The sequence below is a fragment of the Protomyctophum parallelum genome (genome assembly GCF_964188405.1).
Source record: "Protomyctophum parallelum genome assembly, chromosome: 14".
Lineage (NCBI taxonomy): Eukaryota > Metazoa > Chordata > Actinopteri > Myctophiformes > Myctophidae > Protomyctophum > Protomyctophum parallelum.
Window position 1 is genome coordinate 32,294,501 of NC_139709.1, and position 23,232 is coordinate 32,317,732.

Sequence of the window (23,232 nt, forward strand, 5' to 3'; positions counted from 1 at the left end):
GCTTCTAGCGAAAATTTAACTAATTCAGTAGCAGTAACATTAGCGTTTTCTCTCAGTCAGTTGATTCTTCATATCCATATGAGTGAAGCGGCCCGGGATGACATGTTTATTTTTCAAACACAGTTCTTATATGAGGCGATCTAAAATCCCCCTATGGGGGATTACAATGCAAATAAAAAGTACATGAACCTGTGGATATTGACGTCAGACTTCGGTGCTCTATTAGAGTCAAACTTATGTGGTTCTTAGTTCTTAGTTCTACGTTTTTACAAAAGAGTAAAAGGTAATGAAATGAGTTGCAAGAGTACGATGAGTTGAGAAGTACAGTAGAAATATAAAGGCTGCATATATGTGCAGTTCAATGAGGTCATGAGCCGGCGCGGGTTTCAATGGTTTGTAATTTTACACTGAAAAGACCCAAGGAAAAACAAACTTACCAACTTAACTTATGCATATTTACATTATGGTAGTTTGTCTCTGCAGCTTATGAATTCACAACATATATCAAGCACTGATACATTTATTAAAATGCCACAGAACAATTAATAGCCAGTATTGTGCGTGTGAGAGTGAATATTGTGTTACATAAACACGGGAGGGTAAATGACCCGTTTGGGTTCCATGCAGGTGTGACCATCGTGAATGTATCGGTCATACAATAAGCATGTACTGTAGGCCTAAACGCTGTTTTGTTTGGGTGCGCTGTGGTACGTACAGTTAACACTGGTTAAAGGTTACACAAACAAATAACTCGCAGCATCCTCTCATGAATGCTTAAGCGTCTCCCTCTCTCTCTCTCTCCTGAAGGTTTGGCGCAAGCCCTCCTGTCAAAGCAACAGAGAGCCTCTTGATGTGGTCTGTCATTTCCTCCGAGTTGGCCATGCTAGAGGACGGGGGGACGGGGGGGTTCGACGGGTGTGGGAAAAACCAGTGTGAAAGGGAAGAGAGGAAGTGTGTATTTATCTCTGTTGGTGGGGCATGATTCCCACTTTGATCATGTCTGCCGGGCCGGCCGCCTCCCCTGACCACCGCCTTGCGGGCAGCAGCCGCCGTAAGGTCACTTTGTCGCCCTCAAAGGTTTCAGGATGATGCCTTTCCTCCCAGCACCTGTCTAGATAAAAGGCAAGAAAAATACTCACTCCTTTCCCCCTATGGAGAGGAGCCAGGTTGAGTCAACAGCAGTGTTGACCAAATGCATGCAGTCTTATAACCACTTTCAAACTTGGCGTCCTTATTTTGGATATATGCAGATTTCCAAGAAATATGCCCCCCCCCCCCAATTGAAAATGTACATTATATTATATATAAAACAAAAGGTTTTCAATAATAGCAAATATATGCTCACATTGTGTCATAATGCAATGTTTTGAGCTTGTGGATCTTCTGTTTTCGCTATTTGTCGAAAGACAAAGTAAGTATAGGGTTTTCATTGGTTAAGTCTTGGGGAGTTGTGTGTTATAAATTTTTTTTACTGGCAAAATAATCAGTATTAACATTCATGAATTGACGCAAATCTGTTCCTCCTGCTTTCACAACAGATTGCTCTGCATTGCTCTGATGACAGGAGAGCACGTACTCCTTTATGACAAGACAACCGTCTTGTTCAATGCCGAGAGTATTCACTTTAAAGGGATATGAAATCATGGGGCTGGGTCTCCCCCTTTAGCCATCCGTCTTCCATCCATCTCCAATGCTTTAGTCATTGAGCAAACAATCCCTCTGTTTGTTCTTCTCATTTAGCAGGGAGTGGCTGATTAAATGATCTACTTTCCATTGTCTGGAAAAAACGGTATATTCAATTACAGCGCATATGCTGCATGTCAACACCTCCCCCGAGCAAAGTGGCATGAGATAATGCAGTTGTGCCTCGGAGGAGGAGGGCTGCCTGGCTGCAAGGCTGCCCCGTACTGCAGTCTGCATGATCCAGGATGATGTGCCAAGTGGGGTCTCGCTCTCTCTCTCTCTCCAGTCTCTACAGGGAAGCATGTTTCTCAAGACCGAATCAGATCTCACGATTGTAAGGCCCCTTGTGAGGATGTCCAGTTGTAGGTAGCCTAGACACGCATGCGCCCGCACGCGCACACGCACGCACGCACACACACACGCAGCATCTCCACCTCCTCCCGAGTTTAGCATGGAGGAAGTCGGTCAGCGAGAGTGCAAGTGGCACATGGCGGTGAATGGCGGCCAGGGAGCAGATTAGCTGCTCCTGTGCCTATCTGGTGCTGACAGTTCACACAGGCCTTTTTTTCCACTGCCCCTGGGCGTATCAGCACACCGCTTCCCTTCTCAGAAGGCTGTATCTCCCGGCCCTGCAGTGCTAAAAACGTGATGGGAGACTTCCCTATATATATGAGCAATATGCGTGAGTCCCAGACAAAACCAAACAAAGGTGGCTGGATTTGGGAAACGCACGAATCGCCTCATGGCTTCAACTGTATTTGCGCGATCATATAGGTCGCATTTACTATGAAAACCTGCACTTTCGTGTGTCACGTCACGCCTCCATATATGGTCACGCCTCGTGACATCATGCCTCGTCACGCCACCATATATGGCCATCTCCATAATATGAAGATCACGACGCTGACCTCATCTAACCCTGGATAACCATACATGGAGAAGACCGGATCATCACCTAGACCTGCATATATGGAGCTGGTCGGCAAACTCTACATCTGACCTCAAACCCTTAGATCTCCATATATGGAGCTGACCTGTTTTGACATTCCATATGTTGATCACGCTCCATATATGGCCAGTACAGAATTCATTCCATATGTTGATCTGCCCCCCCATGCCAAAGCGCCAGCGCTCGCACAGCAGTCTGACGTCACCCAGGCGGATGTGTGCACGAGGTCTCAGGGTGTCTTACTGGTAATACAATTAGTTAAGTAGACATTTTAGCAGTGGTTCCCGACGTGGGTCCGGGGACCCCCAGGGGTCCTTGAGGGAGTTCCAGGGGGTCCCCAGCTAAATGATAGTTTGGAACCAAATGGACCCTTGTGGGTCTGTAACTCTGAGTGTGTACAAATGGAACCAAATGGACCCGTTTGTACACTCTCAGATTTAAATGAATTAATAACTAAATCTACAGTTGATTTAGTCGACTAAAATGTATTTTGGCCGGCCTTGATGCCGTCGTAATGGCTGTTTTTACACTTGCTGAACATAGCCGATCTACAAGCTCACAACTCGTCGCGCTGCGACACGTTGTGGCTTGTAGATCGGCTATATGAATATAAATGACGTATACTGGATCTCTTGTCCACTAGTCCCTTCCGAACATTTTCTAGTTTTTATTTGTTGACGAAATTGACAATATATATAGTCTTAGTTTTAGTCATCATAGCTTAGTCTTCATTTAGTTTCCATTTAGTTGTCACCAGTGAAGAAAATGTAGTCGACGAACATTTTTTGTCACAATATTAGTGTAATATTAGAGTCTCGACGGAATCAACTCAACCCTCACTCACTCACTCACTCACTCAGAAATGACATACTGTACATGGTTCCATACTGTACATGGTTCCATACTGTACATGGTTCCAGATATTACTTGCTTGAGTTTATTATGCTGTAGATCACTGATGAAACCGATGCACCTGGCAGCACATAAAAGAGGTGTAAACATAATGTATTAAATCATCATCTGCAGTGACCAGGTGAAAGGGGTTAGGCCCTGAGCCACAGCACACATGACATTCTGGGCACTTTTACAGCACGCATATTGAAAATAAACCCTGCTGGGACTTATAGCCTTATCTCGTTTCCAATAAATACCTCTTTGAGCAATGCCAATGGAGGCTGTATAACATCTGGGTTGAACAATACAAGCCATCTTCATTTGAATTGGAAAACTCAGCGTTTAATTATTTCCATATCCCACCCTGACGGAGAAGAATCAGTCCCACATGGCTCCTCCTGGATTCCAATTTATGTTCTTCAACTCATCACTGGCAAAGTTGGCTGAGACAGTTGTTTATTATGCCATTTCTTTATTTTTTTAGGTCAAAAACATGCTGTGGTAAGCATCCTGTTTGTACATCAGAGTGGTTCCCACCAAGCCCACCCTACGCCTCCCCCCCTCCCTTCTCAGCAAAATGTGTGTCCCAACCACCCCATTAGAGCAACCATCTGCTTCATTATCTTTATTAATGATAGTCCTTTTTCACTGTGTCACATCAGCAGTTTTCACTTATGGTTCTGGTGATTCCGGTCATTATGACAGCTCCGAGTGTGGGATCCCCATCTGGAGTCTCTCACAAATGAAATGTTGACAGGCCGCAGAGGTTTGCAGAGGCTCCAGAAAGCTTTCAACAGCCCCCCCCCCCTCCCCTCCCCCCTCAGCCAGGTCCCTAGGTTGCCAGGTTGGGGCACTAGGGGAGCCAGAGAGTCTGTGTAAGTTGTAGCATTTACATATGGATGGTGGTGCTACTTAGAAAAAGTCTTCAGGGGGGGGGGGGGGGGGCTGGAAAATGAATTCAAGATTTTCAAGCAGATTTATTTCTTGTCACGCTCATACAAATATGTGTGTGTGTGTGTGTGTGTGTGTGTGTGTGTGTGTGTGTGTGTGTGTGTGTGTGTGTGTGTGTGTGTGAGGGTGTGTGTGTGTGTGAGAGATATTGGTGTGGCATGCTTTGCCAGATTGGGCCAGAACCCAGAACAAATAATAAAAAAACAACAACATATTACATAATATAATAAAAACAAGGAATGATACGAGTAAACACGTAAAGAAGCAATAAAGAGCCTAAAGAGTATCAAATGTTTAAAGTGTGTCAGTGTTCAGTAAAACAAAGGAGGGAAAAAAGTATGATGCTGAACTGAAAAATAGCAGATCTACAAGCTCATAGTGTGGCACCGAGTGCCGCACCGAGCGTGGCACAGAGTGCCGCGCTACGAGGTCTGCTATTTTTGAAAAGAATCGTGAAAATGTGAGCAAATCTTTGAATATACAGTATATTCTTTCAGGGAATGTTTTTAACTAGGAATGTTTTTAACCAGGGGGGTCCCCTGGAACAACATATTTTCAGATGGGGGTCGACGGCCAATTACATATCATTTTTGGGGTCCTTGACATGAAATATTGAGCACCACCGATATAGAAACATAGGTATTTCAGAAAACTGTCAGCATTTAGAGGTGTGAGGTTCCCAGTTCGATCTCCCCCAGAGTTAGTGTCGAGATGCCCTTGAGCAAGACTCTGAAACCCTAAGTGCTCCCGATGTGCAGGTTCAGGTTGGTGCCTTGCATGGTTTCCTCCACCATCGGTGGTATGAATGTGTCATGTGTGTGTGAATGGAATGCACAATCTATGTAAAGCGCATTTACCATTTATTACAATATGCAACAATTCACTATCGATGCATCAAGGTACTATCGTTAGCTAAAGCTAAGGGAGGCCATGTTGTTATAGACTCAATAGTACGCTATACTTATTAACTTATTTAAAAATAAAAATACATTTGCTACAACAATGTTTAATAGAACAGCCAGTTGTTTCTAATGACCAATAAACATAGCCTTTGACAGACATAGGGGTAGGGCAAACGTGTTCCATTTGCCACGGTAATGACATTGCTCACAGGGAATCGCACCCCTGTTAAATGAACAATCCCAGAATGCGCTGGAGATTTGCAGAACAGGTTCAATAAGCACCTGACATCACAGAAGAGTTGTACCGCGCTCACTGCTCCCTGTGTCAGATTAGTCATTAGACATATACACCGGGCTGGAAATGGGGTCCTTTATATAGAGTGGCATGGGTGTGGTGTTGTGGGCTTGGAGACCATTAAACTGTCACCACTTTATTTCTGAGGTGGGAGTACGGAGGGCTTTTTTCCCCCCCTTATCCGCTGCAGTATGGGTATAGCGATGAGTTTCGTAAGGTCAATCTGTGTTTGTGTATAATTTAATTTTTTAGGTTGTATTTGCAGTTATTATACTGCAAACGCTCTGGCTGCATCTGTGTATGTGGCTATGTGCGTTTGCACACACACACACGACACATGCATGGATTTCCGCATGGTTGCATCTCTCCGACGTTCCAAACCTCATTGTGCAGGAATGAGGAGAGAAAAGAGAAAAGGAGAAAGCAGGAAAAGGTGGATGAGGTTTCAAAGAGGCTGAGAGGGTTACGTGGCACTATAGGGGTGATGTCAATGAAAAGACCTGCGAGGTTTTCCGGGTCACGTACATTCTCAAAATGTCACACGGAAAATCTACATCGCTTTAATAAAGTAGAATTATAGTCCTTTACAGAGGAACAATTAAAACAGATTAAACATAATTACCAGGTATTTCTGTGTGACAGCACAGGGATCTCTGTTACACTGTGTGTGCTGATCGGTTACTATAGCAGCAAATGTTTTCTGTTAATCACTGTCAGCTCACGGTTTACAGCTTACTCAAATCAAGGGTTTCACGCCAAAGTGCAGCCTTGCTTTTACTCAGCGTCTCATTTTTAATCTGGGGCCTTGTTGACAAACCTTTAATTTCATCTTGCGGTGGCGTGTAGGACATTTCAACTTGATTCCGCTTTCTTTTTTCCTTGCCTTTGGAGGAAACACTTTTGAGCCGGAGCAAGATACAGACAACAGATAAGCGCAATTGAAATATGAAACAAACCGATGTCCCTGTTGTCTACAGACAACTACGGGGGGAGTGCGCGAGTTCGCTCTCTCAGGCAGTGCAGTCAAGAGTGTTTGACAAGCTGAATCATTCCCATCTGACAGGAAATCAGTATGGCTGCTGAGATCATAAAACAGTCTTGACCTTAAACACATGGCCTCTCCCCTGAGAGGTGCCTGTCTGCCTGCCTGGCCCGGCTTGCTGCTGCTGTACAGCAACTGTAGCGGAGGATATACAGTAGCACCACCTTGTGTTGTGGCAATGACCACTGAGTCAAAGGTTAACAGGCGTTTATAAGGCTTTCCACTTCTCGTCTTCAACTAAGTTGTCCTTCATCTAAAGTTTACAACTTTAGGAGTACAAGTTAAACTATTATTCGCATGGCTGCTGCGACGGAGGGGAGAGTTTCTGGTGGATAAAGATTGATTATAATAAAAGAGAGATCAATCACTTTATCGCCTTAAGCACTTGGGAGACGTTTCGCGGACATATAAAACGTTGTGCGCAATGAAAGAGAGTCCTGCACATTTTGCCGAATGATGTCAAAGCTGGATGCCATGAGGGCATCCCTCCTGGCCTTCGTGTCTTATATAGCCTACGCAAAAAGAGAGGAGTAAAACGGCTTGTGTTGGCTATCCCCCACCATACCAAATGCCGCCGCCAGACACTATGAGTTGTTCAGGCATAATTAGAACCTGCTGCAGATGTTTGAGGTATTACCTCATAGCGAGGAACACGGCTTCCCCCAGCTAACTGCCCCAGCTGCCTGGATCTGGACTGCGTTTCTCCCACTGATCGATGGGGAGCTCCCTGCTCTTACGGCCACCAGAGGTAATGTATATGCCGAGCAAATCAAATGGGGGGGAGAGGAGGGGAGGGGAGGTGGTGGTGGGCTGAGATCCCCCTCTTCTATCAAGCTCTTTGCAGGCATGCAAGCACGAGCCAGATTTCCCCCATGAGCTTGGCTGCGGTGTGCGCGTGTGTACGTGTGTGCGCGCGCGTGTGTGTGTGTCTGTGTGTGTGTGCGTGTCAGGGCCTCACGCCCAAGGTCGGCCGTGAGACATGGTTTCCTCATCACAGACATGTGCGCTGTTCAACTGGGGGGGCCACTAGTGGACATGAACCCCACGGACCCTCAGCAGTGTTAATAATGGCCCTTCCTTGTTGTTAATATAATGGGTGTTTGTTTTTCCTGATATCCTCCGATTGTAAACAACATAACAACATCCATGTTTTAATCTTCTTCCTGTTGTAAACATGGCCTACAATAACAAGAAAGATTTGCCAGTGAATACATACTGCATAACGGCATCCCTGAAAAAGTGCACAAAATGACCAGAGACAATATAATGAGCTCCTCGGTGTCATGTAAAACTAGACCTCTAAGCCTAATTTATACCTCGACGAATGACCATGACGCTCGTCGAAAATACCCGATTTTAAATGTGACGCGATGCTTCAAACCCTTTTTCATGCGGAAAACGGTTAGCTTCGAAGAGCAAGCACGGTTGTTGCGACACGGTATAAATTGTCCCCCTTAGAATAAGATGGTATGAGGGACAGGCCGGGGATCAAGGCCGTCTCCAAGGGCTCCCAAACTGCCTGAGTCTAAACTTAAGGTCGTTCCTCCTCTGCTGCAGGACCAATTACGCACGCACACAGCTCTGCGGATTCTCATCCAGACGCCTTGGCTGAATTGTTCCAGCACATCCTCCTGTGGGTTTACATTGGAAATATGGGCTGCCAAGGACTGACATTTTTTCTTCCACCACCAATACACAGTAAAAAGTCGGGGAGGACAAGGTGGGGCGTCGGAGATTGATTTTGCACATGCCAATTTAGTGGCAGTCGGATGCAAACGTGTATTGTGGGGCTTGAGGTCATGGTGAACCATTTTATTTATCCATCCTTTTTTCCTTTTTATCTACATTTTCTTTTGCAAGGACATTTGCAACTTTCAGGAAAAAGCGAAAAACTAAATCTGGGAATGTCTGAATTCAGCATCTGAGAATTGAGATGTGAAGTTGATGCAATGCATGCATGTATGACCCACACACAATTATACAGGTGCGATAGAAATGAATAAATATCTGATTGAATGTGATTTGTGATTTGGAAACTATGTATTGGCATTCAATGACATACTGTGTGTAGCATTGTCTAAAAACATGAAGCCCAAACACATTTTAATAATTATCCTATCTCTGAGGAGGAAACGTGTGATGACTTATTACTCTCCGATACGTTTCGGGGATGTTGAATGCTCTCGGAGTCATTGACATCAGGCACACATTGTTAAGACGGCTCTTCTTGATGGGTGTGAGTCATCTGCTCTGTCCGACTGTGTGTTCCATAACCTCTTGTCCCTAGTGTAGACAATCTCATTAAAAAGAGGGGAAATTCTGAGATTGTTTTTTCTGGTGTTGGGAGGAGGAATCTACATACATGTCAAAGCACGGAAGTCATACCGTAACGTAGCCTAAGCCGGGAATGACAAGGACACGTACCTCCTGGCGTAGTAAGCGATATCAACGGAGCAGACATAGCCAAGGAGAGACGTACGGCTGCTGTGACAGCCGGTGACGTCAAGCCGGCACTTTGATCAGAGGCGCGCTTCTGTTTTTTTTTAATATTGAAAGGCAAATCGGATCATGCCGATCTGGTCCATGTGGGAATTGTGTGGCTTCCATCATGTGCACCTGTGATGTCAATTATTGGTTAATGAGGAGGGCCGGCGGACCATGGCCACGTCACACGAACCCTCGTCGTTATATTTTCACATCATGTTTTCATTTTGGTTTCTGTCCATTTTAATGTATGAATTGTTTTTATCTTTTTCCATTTAGTTTCATCGTGTTTTAAATGAACTAGTCGGGGATATGACATGACATAACGCCAAATTTCGTCCTCAAATTTGGTGCCATACATGGTCATTTTTCCGTCCTCTTAATACTACTGTAAAGATTATTAATTTATTAGTAATTAACTAAACCTCTGACATAACCACAAACTAACTACGTCACTATGACCACATGACCATAAACAACCCACAGCCATGTGACATCACTATGCAAACCCCATGACTCGTTGTGACATCATCATGGTGACAGCATGGGGAATCAGGCACAAACAAATCAGTCAACTCTATATATTATGCACAAATATACTATATACTATGACATCAACGATCTCCATACAACCGGATTGGTTGTCTCTCGAGCCAAAGATCCGATCGCTATGACCATATATGGTCATGTGGGACCGACCCACTTAAAACTCTGCAGGCAGCGGCAAAGAGCAGTTTGGAATGGATATCCAGTTGTCTAGCGAGTATAGTGGCAAGGTTTCACCAACCCATTTAGGCCTGACGTCGAAATAAAGAAAAAGTCTTCTGAAAGAATATAATATATATTAAGAATATATAATATATATATATTCAAAGATTCACGATTTTTTTTAAATAGCAGACCTACAAGCTCGTAGCGCGCCACTCGGTGGCGTGCTATGAGCTTGTAGATCTGCTATTTTTCAATAGCTAAATAATGCTTAGTTAAATTAAACACCTAAACGGGTTCCCGTCCAGAATGGGTTAACTGAACCCTTCCATTACAAGTTAAGCGATTTTAAACAAATAGGCAAGGTAAGGCAAGATTTTACCTATTTGTAGCTATTACACATTTGAACGGTAATTCAAAGTGCCTCACAGAAAAATAAAACAGAAAAATATGATAATTAAATTACAGCGCAGAATAAATGATACAAAAAAACCTCAGTAAAAGGCAGTGTTAACCAGACCTGCAGTTTTCTGGGAGTCTTTCCAGATATGTGGTGTATAAAATCTGAATATGTGGAAAGGAAAATGCATGGAGGGACTTATTTGGCCTTCTGGCAGCGTGCACAAGAGATTTGGCAGTGATTAGTCCAGTGGTTTGTGAGATTAGCCGCACGCGTTCGTGCGTGCACACGCACACACACACACACACACACACACACACACACACACACACACACACACCTTCTTATAGATAACTAGCCTCCTACTGAGCCACAACATGAAAAGCTGTTATCTATTACATAAAGACTGACGGAATGAAACACATATAGTACAAATGCCTCACATACTACATGCTTGTTGATTGCATGATGATTTGACAAGGAAATGCAGGTGGCGCATATCGCCGCTGTCAACGGGAAACCTCGTATGTCCAAGACTGTTACTTTTCAGGAAATAGAAAAAGAACCTGTGTTTCAATTGATTCAATGTAATTATTATTTAGTCAGAAGATGTTGTTCCTATTTTTTATTGGTCAAATAGAGCTATAGTCAAAGATTTATGAAAACCAATGGACAGACCTAACAACTTTTACAATTTCCCTAAAATAATTGCTGATCTATAAGCTCACAACTAGTCACATCACATCACAACACATTTCCATCACGAATGTTGTCATTAAGAAGTGAAAATAACTTTTACGTGTAACAGTACATACTGTAAAAAGAACTGAAATTGTGGCTAAAAGGCTAACTAGCTAGAGAGAACTTACCTTATTAGAATGCTCTAGGTCTAGGACAGGGGTTTTCAACTGATTATGAACCAGGGACCACCACCCTGACTGAGAAAAAACCTGGGGACCACTGTTGTGTTGGGAGGGGGGGATATGGTCGTGGTGTTGGGGAAAGAAATTAACCTTCCATATTGAACTCATGTTGCTGTTCATTGTAACTTATTCTATGAGTAAGCAGACACTTGCGATTGATTATGGGCACATTTCCTTAATGGTGACTCAACCAGGCAATCCGGTACTGTTTCCCTTGAGGTTCTAACTCACTTTTCTGTGGAAGTTCTTGACATCCGACTTCCCAGTAACTGACAACATCGACACGTCATCATTTATCACCAGATCATACAATAAATTCAAATACGAATATTCACATTCGAGAGGGGGGGGGGGGGGGGGGGAGTTGCACCACTCGGTTCACACGGGTATGATTTTCTACTTTTAAGTGACACTGTATTATAATGAAGTAAGGCATCAAATTATGAAAATAAAAAATAAAAAAACATCACAAGTTTATGGAGAGTTTCTGCCCGACAGCAATGATATTCTGAAGTTGGAATCATAACATAGGCCATCCCAGGTTACATATTAAACTAGCATGGTCATATCATATACTGTATTCTTATAGTCTACAGTATATAGATTCAAGATCAGTAATCTTTGAGAGTTATTGTTGTTCAAACACAGGCTCTCTAGACACGGGTGAAGTTGTATTCAATACACTTTATCGGGAACAACATTTTAGACATAAAAATGTGATAATAAATAAATAGCAAATGTATTTGAACGTATAGTATTCATTATGTAGCCATGGATAACATATACAAAGTTTAGTTACTTATTTTGTACTCCGCACCCCCCTGCAGCTGGTTTTCCAAATGCAACCTTCTGACATTTTTCTTACAAATTGAGCTATAAATTATAGATTCCCTGGAGAAAGGTGATGTTGGACGTAAATGTGTACATGTCCTACATCAAAAGCACTAAACTGCTTCTCTTCCTCCGTAGACAGCAACCACAATTTAGATAAAATCTATTTAACATGTTGATTTTATCATACAGTAATAGATACAGAAACGGCAATGGGGATTTTTAGGGATATTTGTGGAAAAAAAGTGCTAGTCCAATGCAAACCAGTGAGCTTCATTATGGAAAGCAGGAAACGTTTCTGCATTTCTGTAACGTGTCTTTAGGAATTGTCTGTATACACGCATTTAGAAATCGTGCCAGATACATTCTAACTTGACAGCATTTTCCTCAAACCTAATGAGTATTTTCAAGGATCACAAAACGTGTTTCTTGTTATTTATCTATATTGCATAAAAAATAGTTACGCAGTATAACAGTATATAGTATGACAGTATAACTATACGTGTGTACATCCTGTGGGTGGCTGCGAGAAAGTTAATTTCAGACTCCCATTTAAAATATGGACATGCTGTGCTCCTATTGAAGGCCCCCAGACCGAGTGTGTCCATTATGATTTATGGAGAGGAAATAGTTGTGTTCTCGTTGCGGGTGGGCCTGTAAAAAACCTCCCATGTCCCCCTCGCTCCGGCCTGGCGGCCTTGTGCAGGCAGGCTGCAACAGGGTCCCAAATCACACGAGGTCACCATCCCCGATAGTCAGTCACGAGTCTTAAATTACAGCACCGGTCACTGTGGAGAAATATTCCCAGATGTGTGTAGCTTCAGTTTTGAGGAGTGAACCATAAGGAAGGGCTGGATCACCCCAAACTCTGTGTGTGTGTGTGTGTGTGTGTGTGTGTGTGTGTGTGTGTGTGTGTGTGTGTGTGTGTGTGTGCTTGTGTGTGTGTGGGGGGGGGGTTTGCATGTCCTTTTATTGTACAGGAATAGAGGGATTATTATTGGTAAAGCTGGCACTGGTTAGAGTGCTGGAAAAGTGTATTTCCAGAGCCCATGTTGTACAATAGCTTGTTCAGCTGATCTAATAAGGGCTTCGGTTATGAGTAAATAATGTGTGGTTATGATCTGTGAGTGTGTAATAATAACTCCAGACATAGTGTCATAGTAGAGAAAACTAATTTAGGGTTCTGAGTGCCTTTTCAGTGGACTGTAAAAGAACGCAGCATGCGTCCCATGAACCCTCATAATCGATGCTGGTTATTACCTCCCAGAAGACCTCGAGGAGAAAAGTATCAGCAGCAAAGCAGGTGTGCACGCATATAAAAACTATTCCGAAAAAATCACAGCACACATGACTTCTCAAAACGATAGAGACGAAATAACTTAATTCAACACCTGGAAGAAATCATAATAATACAGCACATTGGGTATATGAAACTACACAAAAAAATCACCCGAGGAGGGTAATAGAGGTCTATGGCCATGAAGAGAAATATTATCGTAAAGCACTCCAAAAAACCGGTTCAGATGTGGAGCATTGCCTTACAACAAAGGAAGTAATTCAGTCAGGGAGGATCACATCCAAATTAAGCTTAAGCCATTCTGGACGGGAACGCCTTTTGGTTAAAACATTGTTATACTTTGGCTATTGAAAAATAGCAGATCTACAAGCTCATAGAGCGGCACCGAGTGCCACGCTACGAGCTTGTAGATCTGATATTTTTTTTAAATCGTTAAAATGTGGCACAAATCTTTGAATATATATTCTTTCTTCTCGAACGTTTTTAACTCAAATCTTTGCTTCTGGGAGGGGGTCCCTGGGACAACATATTTTCAGATGGGGTCCCCCCCCCCTCCCCCCCCTTATGGCCAATTACATATATGGGGGGGGGGGGGGGGGGTCCTTGACATGAAAATGTTTGAGAACGACAGAAAACTGTCACGATTTAGACGTGCTCAGGTCTAAATTGGTTAAACAAAGCTGTGACATCTCTCTTGGCCCTATTGTCAGAGAGACATGATGTCATTGTGATTAGGTGGTATCACCTCAGAATAATGTTCTCATGCAGTCTCTCAGAAATGTGTTTGTGTGCTCACAGGACCGTGGTCGACCCAACCGGGAGGAAGCTGCTTAATAGCCCTGTAACTGATCTAACGAGTCCACAATTTATTTTTCATTTTCTCTCTCAAAAGGTCAGACATATCTCTCCGGAAAACAAAATTGTGAGGACCAAACTAATAAATTCTAGTTTTTTATATATCGTGAAATGTTAGAGCCCTATAAATCAAGTTAAGAAACTTGTGACAATGGGTGTGAGCAAGTGACCTGAAAACTCTGGTGTTTCACTTATACTGGAGATCCAGCAAACACTACAGTGTTGCAGGTTCAGTGCATTTGTTGCAGCATGATGTGTGAAAAAATAGGGTTATTATTCCAATTGTTTATGATCCCTTCCTATTTGTGTTGGCTAATCCTTTTGATTTTCTTCCACTTCTACGGTAGTTAAAAGGTCCCAGTTTCAACAAATATGTGACAGCAAAGTTGAAATACTGCACTAACTGGAAGTGGAGTTTCCTTATACTGACAAATCATGGCTGCAGAATAATCTAACAGGAGGGTACTCGTGCGCCTATTTTACATTCAGTACAGTACAGTACAGTACAGGGGGTAGAGCATGGTTAGATTAATGCCAGATTGTACTGTACAACATTATCATGACTTATAATAATATTATAGACTAGTTCACTGCAGTCAATCAGAATTATTTGTATTTGCAATTTGGTCTAACATGTCTTTAAGTAAACGATTTACACTGAAACAACAGCAAACATTTTTTATGTATTTAATTGTATATAATTACATTAGCACAAAGACGCTAGCAGGGTGACGAGCGTCTTTCTGTGCTTTCTGAGTGCGTTCACGTGTGTGTGGTGTTCTTATCTGCTCGCCAAGCGTTGAAATATCTTCAACGCTTGGCCATTTGGACAAGAGCACTTGTGTTTTCAGCTGGAGAAAAATGCCTTGGTGGACACACGGTCTTATGCACACATTCTATTAGCACGGGAGCTTGTTCCCTCTCCCTGGTTCCAACATGGAGCCCTGCCTGCCCTGGGGCGGCAGTAGCTCTGGAGGTCAAGCGGCCAATTGAGTGTGTGTGTGTGTGTAAAAAGCACTATATGCTAAATGCACCACGTTTCTGTGTGTACGTACGTACGTACGTACGTACGTACGTACGTACGTACGTACGTACGTACTGTTCGTACATACATACGTACACACACACACACACACACACACACACACACACACACACACACACACGTACGTACGTGTGTCTGTAATCCACACGAGAACCGTTCAACCCCACAGACTTCAAATTTCACACACGTTCCACACCACCGCAGGGAGTGCAGGGCCAGGTTGTCCAGAACCGGCACAAAAGCCTCGCCCAAATCACCCCTAGATCTCCATATACGGAGCTGGCCTGTTCCGACACATCACAATGATGTTCTGACATCCCAATGATGTTCTGACATCACAATGATGTTCTGACATCACAATGATTAGCCAATTGATCACACGGGATCACGCCCCCCCCCGACCGTTTTACACTGACGAAAACTAAATGGAAACTAAATGAAAACTAAGCTATGATGACTAAAACTAAGACAAAAAATACTAACAATTTCGTCAACCGACTGGACTCAAATGTTAGGAAGGGTCTAGTGGACAAGAGATCCAGTATAAGTAAAAGAGTAAAGACACAAGTCATTTTACACTTGGTTGCATGCTGAAAATAGCCGATCTACAAGCTTGTATAAAGTATAAATTATAAAGGCCCGCCAAAACACATTTTAGTCGACTAAATCACCTGTAGATCAACTAAAATCTTATGATATTTAGTCGACTAAAACTAGACTAACCTAAAACATTACGAGTGACTAAAATGTGACTAAAACTAAAACGAATTAAAAACTATTCAAGAGAATATGACTTAAACTAAAATAGAAATACGCTGCCAAAAACAACACTGGTTCCTGCTGACATCCAGGATGAGCGTGTCATTTGAAATGGACCTCGAACGATGTGGCAAAACCTTGTGAGGGAGAGCCAATGATACTGCAGGCACCTCAGGCATGCACAGCATGCATGCTTGCCCAGAAACAGCAGCCATGCAGACAAGACATTGTTTCACAAGCCCTGGGGCCTTTTTTGAAACCATCTCCTCACCACTCGCCCTACACACTTTCACTCGGTTTGAGCATAGATATATAAATAATAGAGACGCAATGCAATGCAAGTGGATGGGAGGGGAATTCCAGTGCCGTCCCTATGATTTATATATCTATGCTCAAACCGAGTGGAAGTGTGTAGGGCGAGTGGCGAGGAGGTTTCTAACACTATTGTCAGCCTTCTGATTGGTCCCTGACTGACTAACCAGCAGGCTCTTTCTGCCTTGTTCCGCCCTGGTTCCTTCCGGCTCGTTTATGTTGAATTTTCTAAAACATATTTTTTTGGAAAAAAAACTAAAACCAAACTTTTGCCCCAGTCACCATGCTGCGTCTGCGAGGTTCATTTTTACTGACACCAAGTTTAAAATAAGAATTGAGTGCACAGAATATCAATACGAAGCAACTGAAAAACACGTTGTTTCAATGGTAGTGGATGGAGAGAGAGGATTTTTGTCAAACCAAGAAACGGCAACCAGTGAGTGCAAAGAGGGGCACAACCACGGGCGGAACTTGACAAAGGTTGAATTGGTCAGCCACCAACACTGATACCATCAGAAGAGTGTTGATTTTGACAGCAAATTTCGATTTTAGCTTTAGTCTCTTGAATAGTTTTCATTTAGTTTTAGTCACATTGTAGTCTACAGTTGATTTAGTCGACTACAATGTATTTTGGCGGGCCTTGATGACTGATTTTACACCGATCTACAAGCTCACAACGCGTCGCAACCAAGTGTAAAATGACACTATGGTCCCTTCCTAACATTTTTATTTTGGTCTAGTTTTTATTTGTTGACGAAATTGTCAATATATTTAGTCTTAGTTTTAGTCACCATAGCTTAGTTTTAATTTAGTTTCCATTTAGTCTTCGCCAGTGAAAAAAGGTAGTGTCATAGTATTAGTCGACGACATCAACCCTGCATCAGTATAGCAGCTCCTCACTGGAGACTCGTGCAGCAGTGATTGAGCTCTTTGAGCGATCGAGGACCTCTCACCAGTCAGTCAAAAACACTGCTGTAAAAGACATTTCTATTGCACCTGCAAATAAAGAATAATTGCTATGGCTATTATGGCTGAAGCAGCTGCAGGTGAATATTGTATACTTTGAGAATTCAAAAGATCCCAAAACATTTGTATCCAATAATATGATTATAAAATACTATCATTCATTGATTATGTGTTAATATTACCATATAATCAAAGCTCCAGTCTAGTCCAGTCTGCAAGACACTTCACAGCCAGTGGGGCAATTGAAAGGGAAACCCTGCATCTCTGTCGTCCTGTTTGCAGTTGCGAGCAATATTTTAATGATTTACCCCTCTAATTTTGAGATTAAAGCTCACCACTAATGATAGAACACCGCAGTAACTTTGACTTAGAAGAATATAGATCTCTCCGGTCCAGTAAACCACAGGGGAGGAGAGAAGGGCGGAGAGTGACGCACTCTGTCATATATATAGAGACAGGGTGATTCCACCTCTCTTTCGACAGAGTGGAAAGAATGTCTTGATAGGTCCACCCCATCAAGCACACACATACAATATATATATATATATATATATATAATATTATATTATATACACACACACTGTATCTATATATATATATATATATATATATATATAGACACACACACAAAAATACAACAGAAAAAGAAAACAGTAACAACATCAGTGTTGGATCGCAAAATTAATGTGCAGCTGTTTTAGTAAATGTAGTCATATTGATTACAAAGTAATTACCCACCAATCAAATGAAGATGTGTTAAACAAAGAGGAAGAAATTAGTCACCGCAACGCATGTATAAACTGACATAGTATGTTTGTACAGCATCTGTTCATGCGACTACGATATTGCTGCATAATTGTGAGTTATGCTATGACATAATACAGAATGCGTCAAAAAAAGGTTGTTGTGGGCTGTGAAAACAATGACATAATATCCTTCCGCAATCTGCTAACTTTCAGTTCGGACATGGGATGATCTAATCAAAGCACTTGGCATTTTCATTCATTATTACCACAATATGTAGCTGTGTTACGTTTTAACATGCAGTGACATCGACATTGGCATGGATGCTGATTTCCAACCCCAGACTCCAAATTGTGTTTTTTGTTTAAAAAAAAGAAAAACACTGGAAAGGGTCCACCTTTTCAGCGGCACTCCAAAAAAATTGAGTGTTTAGAGTGTTTGTAATTGTATGTGTAGTATGCAAACTAAATATATGTTCCAGTGACAATGTAAAAACGGACCTCCAAAGATCCATTTTTACACTAGTCTCCGAGTTAAAGTTTACACAGATTTAGCTGCATAGGATCATGCTGGTTTGTCATAACTCATAATGAAGTTGAAACATTGTTTACTGGGCAATGACGAACCACAAACTGAGAGAATGAGACCTTAAAGGCCTCACATCTGAGTACAAAAACCCTGTGCCATTGTCCCAGTCAACCTTATGACCAGTTGCAAATTCAACCAGATGCAGTTTGAAATTGTTTTGGGATAAAGTTGGATTCCTCCTCCTCAAAAAAAAGAAAACACACAAATATTCACTGCTTCTGACTCTCAAAACATTGGTCTACCACAGGTGCAAGTTTTCCATACCAATTAGCAAGTGCTCCACCCACAAATTTTCCATCAAAATAAACTGGGAAACACATAAAAAAATGCACATTAAAATGGGAGTGATTGTCTTTGATATTCAATGCTTTAATTGAAACCAGGCAGCAGAATTATAGAGCCCTTGTTTTGACGGCTCCATGGTTTCCATCAGTAAAGGGGATTCCTGACTGATATCCTGAGGAACGCTACATTTCCTTCAGAGGAAAGCCAACCGACATAGCACGTCATTGTTTTCCATTAGCTTCATGGTCAATAGGCATTATATTTTTTTCTATCTGTAATAGACACTGGGTCAAAGGTTCAGACTCTCCCTCGCTCTCTCTCTGCCACTCAGACATTTTGCACACAAAATTTCAGTAACCACCTCACATATGGCAGGGCTGGGTAAACATCTGGTAATCTTTGTTTCAGCTTCTCAATAGCTCACCAGGCTATGGTCTCTGTGTGTACTCAATCTTCTCCGATTACATAGTTGCTGGCTGCTCCCCTGAGGTTACGTGGACAAACCATTTGGGATTGCGGAAGGAGTTTCCACAAAATAGGTGTTGTCCAAAAATTCCTTGCAGTTATGGAAATAAACCCACAGCAAAGAGAAAGAGAGATATGGAAGAGAAAATGGGTCTGTGTGCATGGCAAATGTTAGAGTCTTTTGCATACATTTATCATGGAATTGTTTTTCTATTTTAGTCTTCAAACTTTTTAAAGTAAGACTTCTGTAGTGACAGAACCTTTCAACAGATATCCAAATACAAAAGGCCAACACAAGACACTGCTTGGGAAAAAGTTGAGAATTATGTGAATGTACGTCAGGAAGCATCTCTGTATGGGACCTGATGAACGGAACCTTTAACAATGCTGTTTTGTTTGTGACTGTGCCAAGGGCGAGAGCACAGATGAAATGATGCACTTTGAAAACTTTTCGGAACGTAGACATTTTCACTCCGTTCCCAAATTAAACCCATTCGACAGCCCCAAGGATGGTTATAAATAATTATTCTTTCCGTTTATGGGTTGTGTGTGCTCACAGCCAACAGTATTAGGCTGGCAGCTTCCTTTTGGAACTTCTTAAAACAAGACCATGTCACAATTATTCCAACCTGACCTTTGTTGGTCCACACCCTCATTACAGACCGAAGCCTTTTGTCCTGGCACCGAATTTAACTTTGTCAAACCATCTCCCTGCATTCGAGCTGGTGCAGACCTGTTAACAGTGGGACCTGTAGCACAGGTCTTTTTTTTTTAAATTAATTTGCATTTAACCAATTCTGCGCGGGAACCCCTTTTGGTGTTTTAAGCATTATGTTATACTTTAGCTATTGAAAAATAGCAGATCTACAAGCTCATATCGCGGCACAGAGTGTGTGTGTGTGGGGGGGGGGGGGGGGGGGGGGGCTGGAACAACATATTTTCAGATGGGGGGGTCGGCGGCCAATTATATATTTTTGGGGGTCCTTGACGTGAAAATGTTTGAGAACGACTGACATATAGAAACATAGGTTTTTTTTTTTTCAGGAAACTGCCAGGATTCTAGAAGGCATTTGTAGAATCTAAATGGGCCTGGGCAGGTTCTGGACAGTGACTTCACACCGTACAGTACGTCCCACCGTCAGGGCTGTTCATATATATATATATATATATATATATATACACCACGCTGGCAGGAAGCCAGACGATGGCTGCTGGCCCGGCGCTCCTTCTCCTAAGTCCCACCCAGACGCTGCGTGCGCCGTCATCCAGCTGAAATGTAAACCCCCAGATTCAGCTGTGTTTGTTATGGTTGCGCCGGGCCCTCTGTGTTGAACACACAACGCTGTCACAACGTAGCTAGAACAGAGCGGGGGCGATGTTTCAACAACAAATCTATTTGGTCAGCTGCAATTACATCACTATAGGTGGTCAAGCACACGCACGTTTGTCGAGAATGATAATTAGGATTATTTTGCGGGCAACTTCAGCGAGGGAACTAGTACATGCCGTTGTTGTAACACACCTGGATATTTTAATACAGAAGTCAAAGTCAAGTACTTTCAAGCGTGTTGTCAGTGGCTTTGAAATTGACCCCATTGGTCTGTGTTCACAGAAGCACCATCATTACTTTGCTTGGTGGGGGCGTTCAATTTTACAGAAGGGCCCCTACAATACAGCATTGCATCTTTTTAATCATACAAGTATAAACAATGGTTTGGATCAGAGGGTGGTATTGCCCTAAGATCAATGGCCTGTCACACTAATGACTATTTACTCTCCAGAGAAAATGAATAGCTTAAACACTCATTTCTATCCCAAAATGACCCTCGTCTCAACCCCAAGGAGGTGGTAGGCACACACAGACACACACACACACACACACACACACACACACACAAAGGAGGTGGTAGGCGCACGCACACGCACACAAACTTTAATCACACTGCTGTCCCTGCAGACCAGACTGCACATCAGTGCAACAACCCTTGGGTCATATAATATCTTTGCTGTCCCCTTAATACTCAACAGACTCTCAGTGATGGGACTATTTTTAGAGAGAAACTTATCGGAATTATGCACAATCCATATAGCCTGTTGTCTGTGGCTATAGGCGAGTGGCTGAGCTGGGGGTCTATGCAGTGTGGCATCACTCGGGTGGGTAATTTATTGTGGGAGCTAAGTGTTTCCATTTGCAGCAAGAGCCACTAAAAACAGTCTCGCTGAAGGTTTCTGGGGGGCCCACTCGTAAAAGTACTGATGCGGTGTGAGCTGGCTTCTGGCCTGACAACCTGTTTGGGGAACTGTATAGATGGGATTTTAATGAATACATAATCCAGTCATCACAAAAAAAAAGGACTCCTCCTCACACTTGCCAAAGGTACACTCCTGACCATTGTGTTTTTATATTCACTCCAAGCAGAGGAGTGTGATGCATTTTTAGTAGAAAGGTTTCAGAACGAAAACAAGACCTGCAAAAGAAACGTGGGTTGGTAGGTTTCCATTACGGTGCTCAGTGCTCACTGTAAGTTTCCTACAGTAAGGATTAAAGTGTGGGGGGTGCAAGCCTTTAATTTGAAATTATGACTAAGGCACAAATGAACTTGCACCCCCCCCCCCTTTTCTTCCCCGTCTTTGTTTTCTTGGGAAAAAAATAGCACAATGGAAACTATTTGACTTTGATGTGACAAAGATGATTCTGAAATCATAGAGGAGAAACATAATTGGTGGCTGCCTGGGTGGTAGCAATATCAGTCATTTCATTGGCCCAATATACTGCATACTACATGTACCTGTCTAAATAACTTCCTTAAAGGTTTTATGACATTCATTTTCATTTATTTTTATTTTTTCTTTTAGGTTTTATGACCTCAATTACACCCAAAAAACCTGAACTTTGAACATTCAGTGGATTTTCTGTGGTCTGAAGTTTTCTTTGGGGTTTGGAAGCCTTTTGAGCTACAATGAAAACAGGCAACACAGTGAAAACAGTGACATCTGCTGGCAAACCCATTGACATATATGGGATTTGCAGGATCTTACATCACAATCTGCCGGCAAATCAGAGCACCTGTTTGAGCCAGAAAACCCCAGATCACAGAAAATCTACTGAATGTTAAAAGTTCATGTTTTTTGGGTGCAATTGAGATTAGAAAACCTAAAAAAAATAAGAACAATTCCAAAACCGTTTTTTTAATGTCACAACCCCTTTAATGTCAACAAAGTCCCACACCCACAACACCAGAGGGAGTTCAACAAACCATGTTGTGCAACCCAGATTTGGCACAAACAAGGGACTAAATTCATTTCGCTCCTATGCCACCAAAATGCGGAACGCCACCCTACCAACAGCCCTTAAGACATGTGAATCCCTTGACTCCTTCAAAACAGGCACCTTACGGACGGTTTTTATATTGAGTTGTGCTTTCATTTGAAATGTACCCATTCTGCAAACTGTTAATAAATACTTAAATCAATCAAATTGGTCTATCACAATAGCAGAAATGAATGCTGCCCTTTTACCAGCAGCAGAACATTCTGAGTGAGCGGTCCAGTTTTTGTGATCATCAATTAAATGTCATCATCAACTCACTGCTGCCCCCTACTGAACCTAATAACAAGTGACAGTATCATGACATTGTAACAGGGAACGGGAACCATAACAACATCCACTGAACCAGTCAGTCTATCGGAAATCCTTCAGAATAAACTTCCAGTCCGCCACAAACGGGTGCAGTCATCTTTGGAACTCTGCCAATATAAGTTTGCTCGAATTACAGGTAGAACCGAGTGTTCTTCTAAGGTGACATTCTGAGAAATAATTCAAATGTGATACATTTAGCTTGACTGCCTAATGC

General features: G+C 42.4%; 1 protein-coding gene across 1 annotated transcript in view; it reads right to left on the reverse strand.

The window, feature by feature from the left end:
• Positions 1-1,004: 1,004 nt before the first annotated feature.
• The window catches only part of snap47 (synaptosome associated protein 47), a 32,051-nt gene continuing 9,823 nt past the window's right edge, over positions 1,005-23,232 (reverse strand). The window contains exon 6 of the mRNA XM_083782372.1: positions 1,005-1,107. The gene's annotated coding sequence lies outside the window, so the exon portion shown is untranslated. The remainder of the gene's footprint in view (positions 1,108-23,232) is intronic.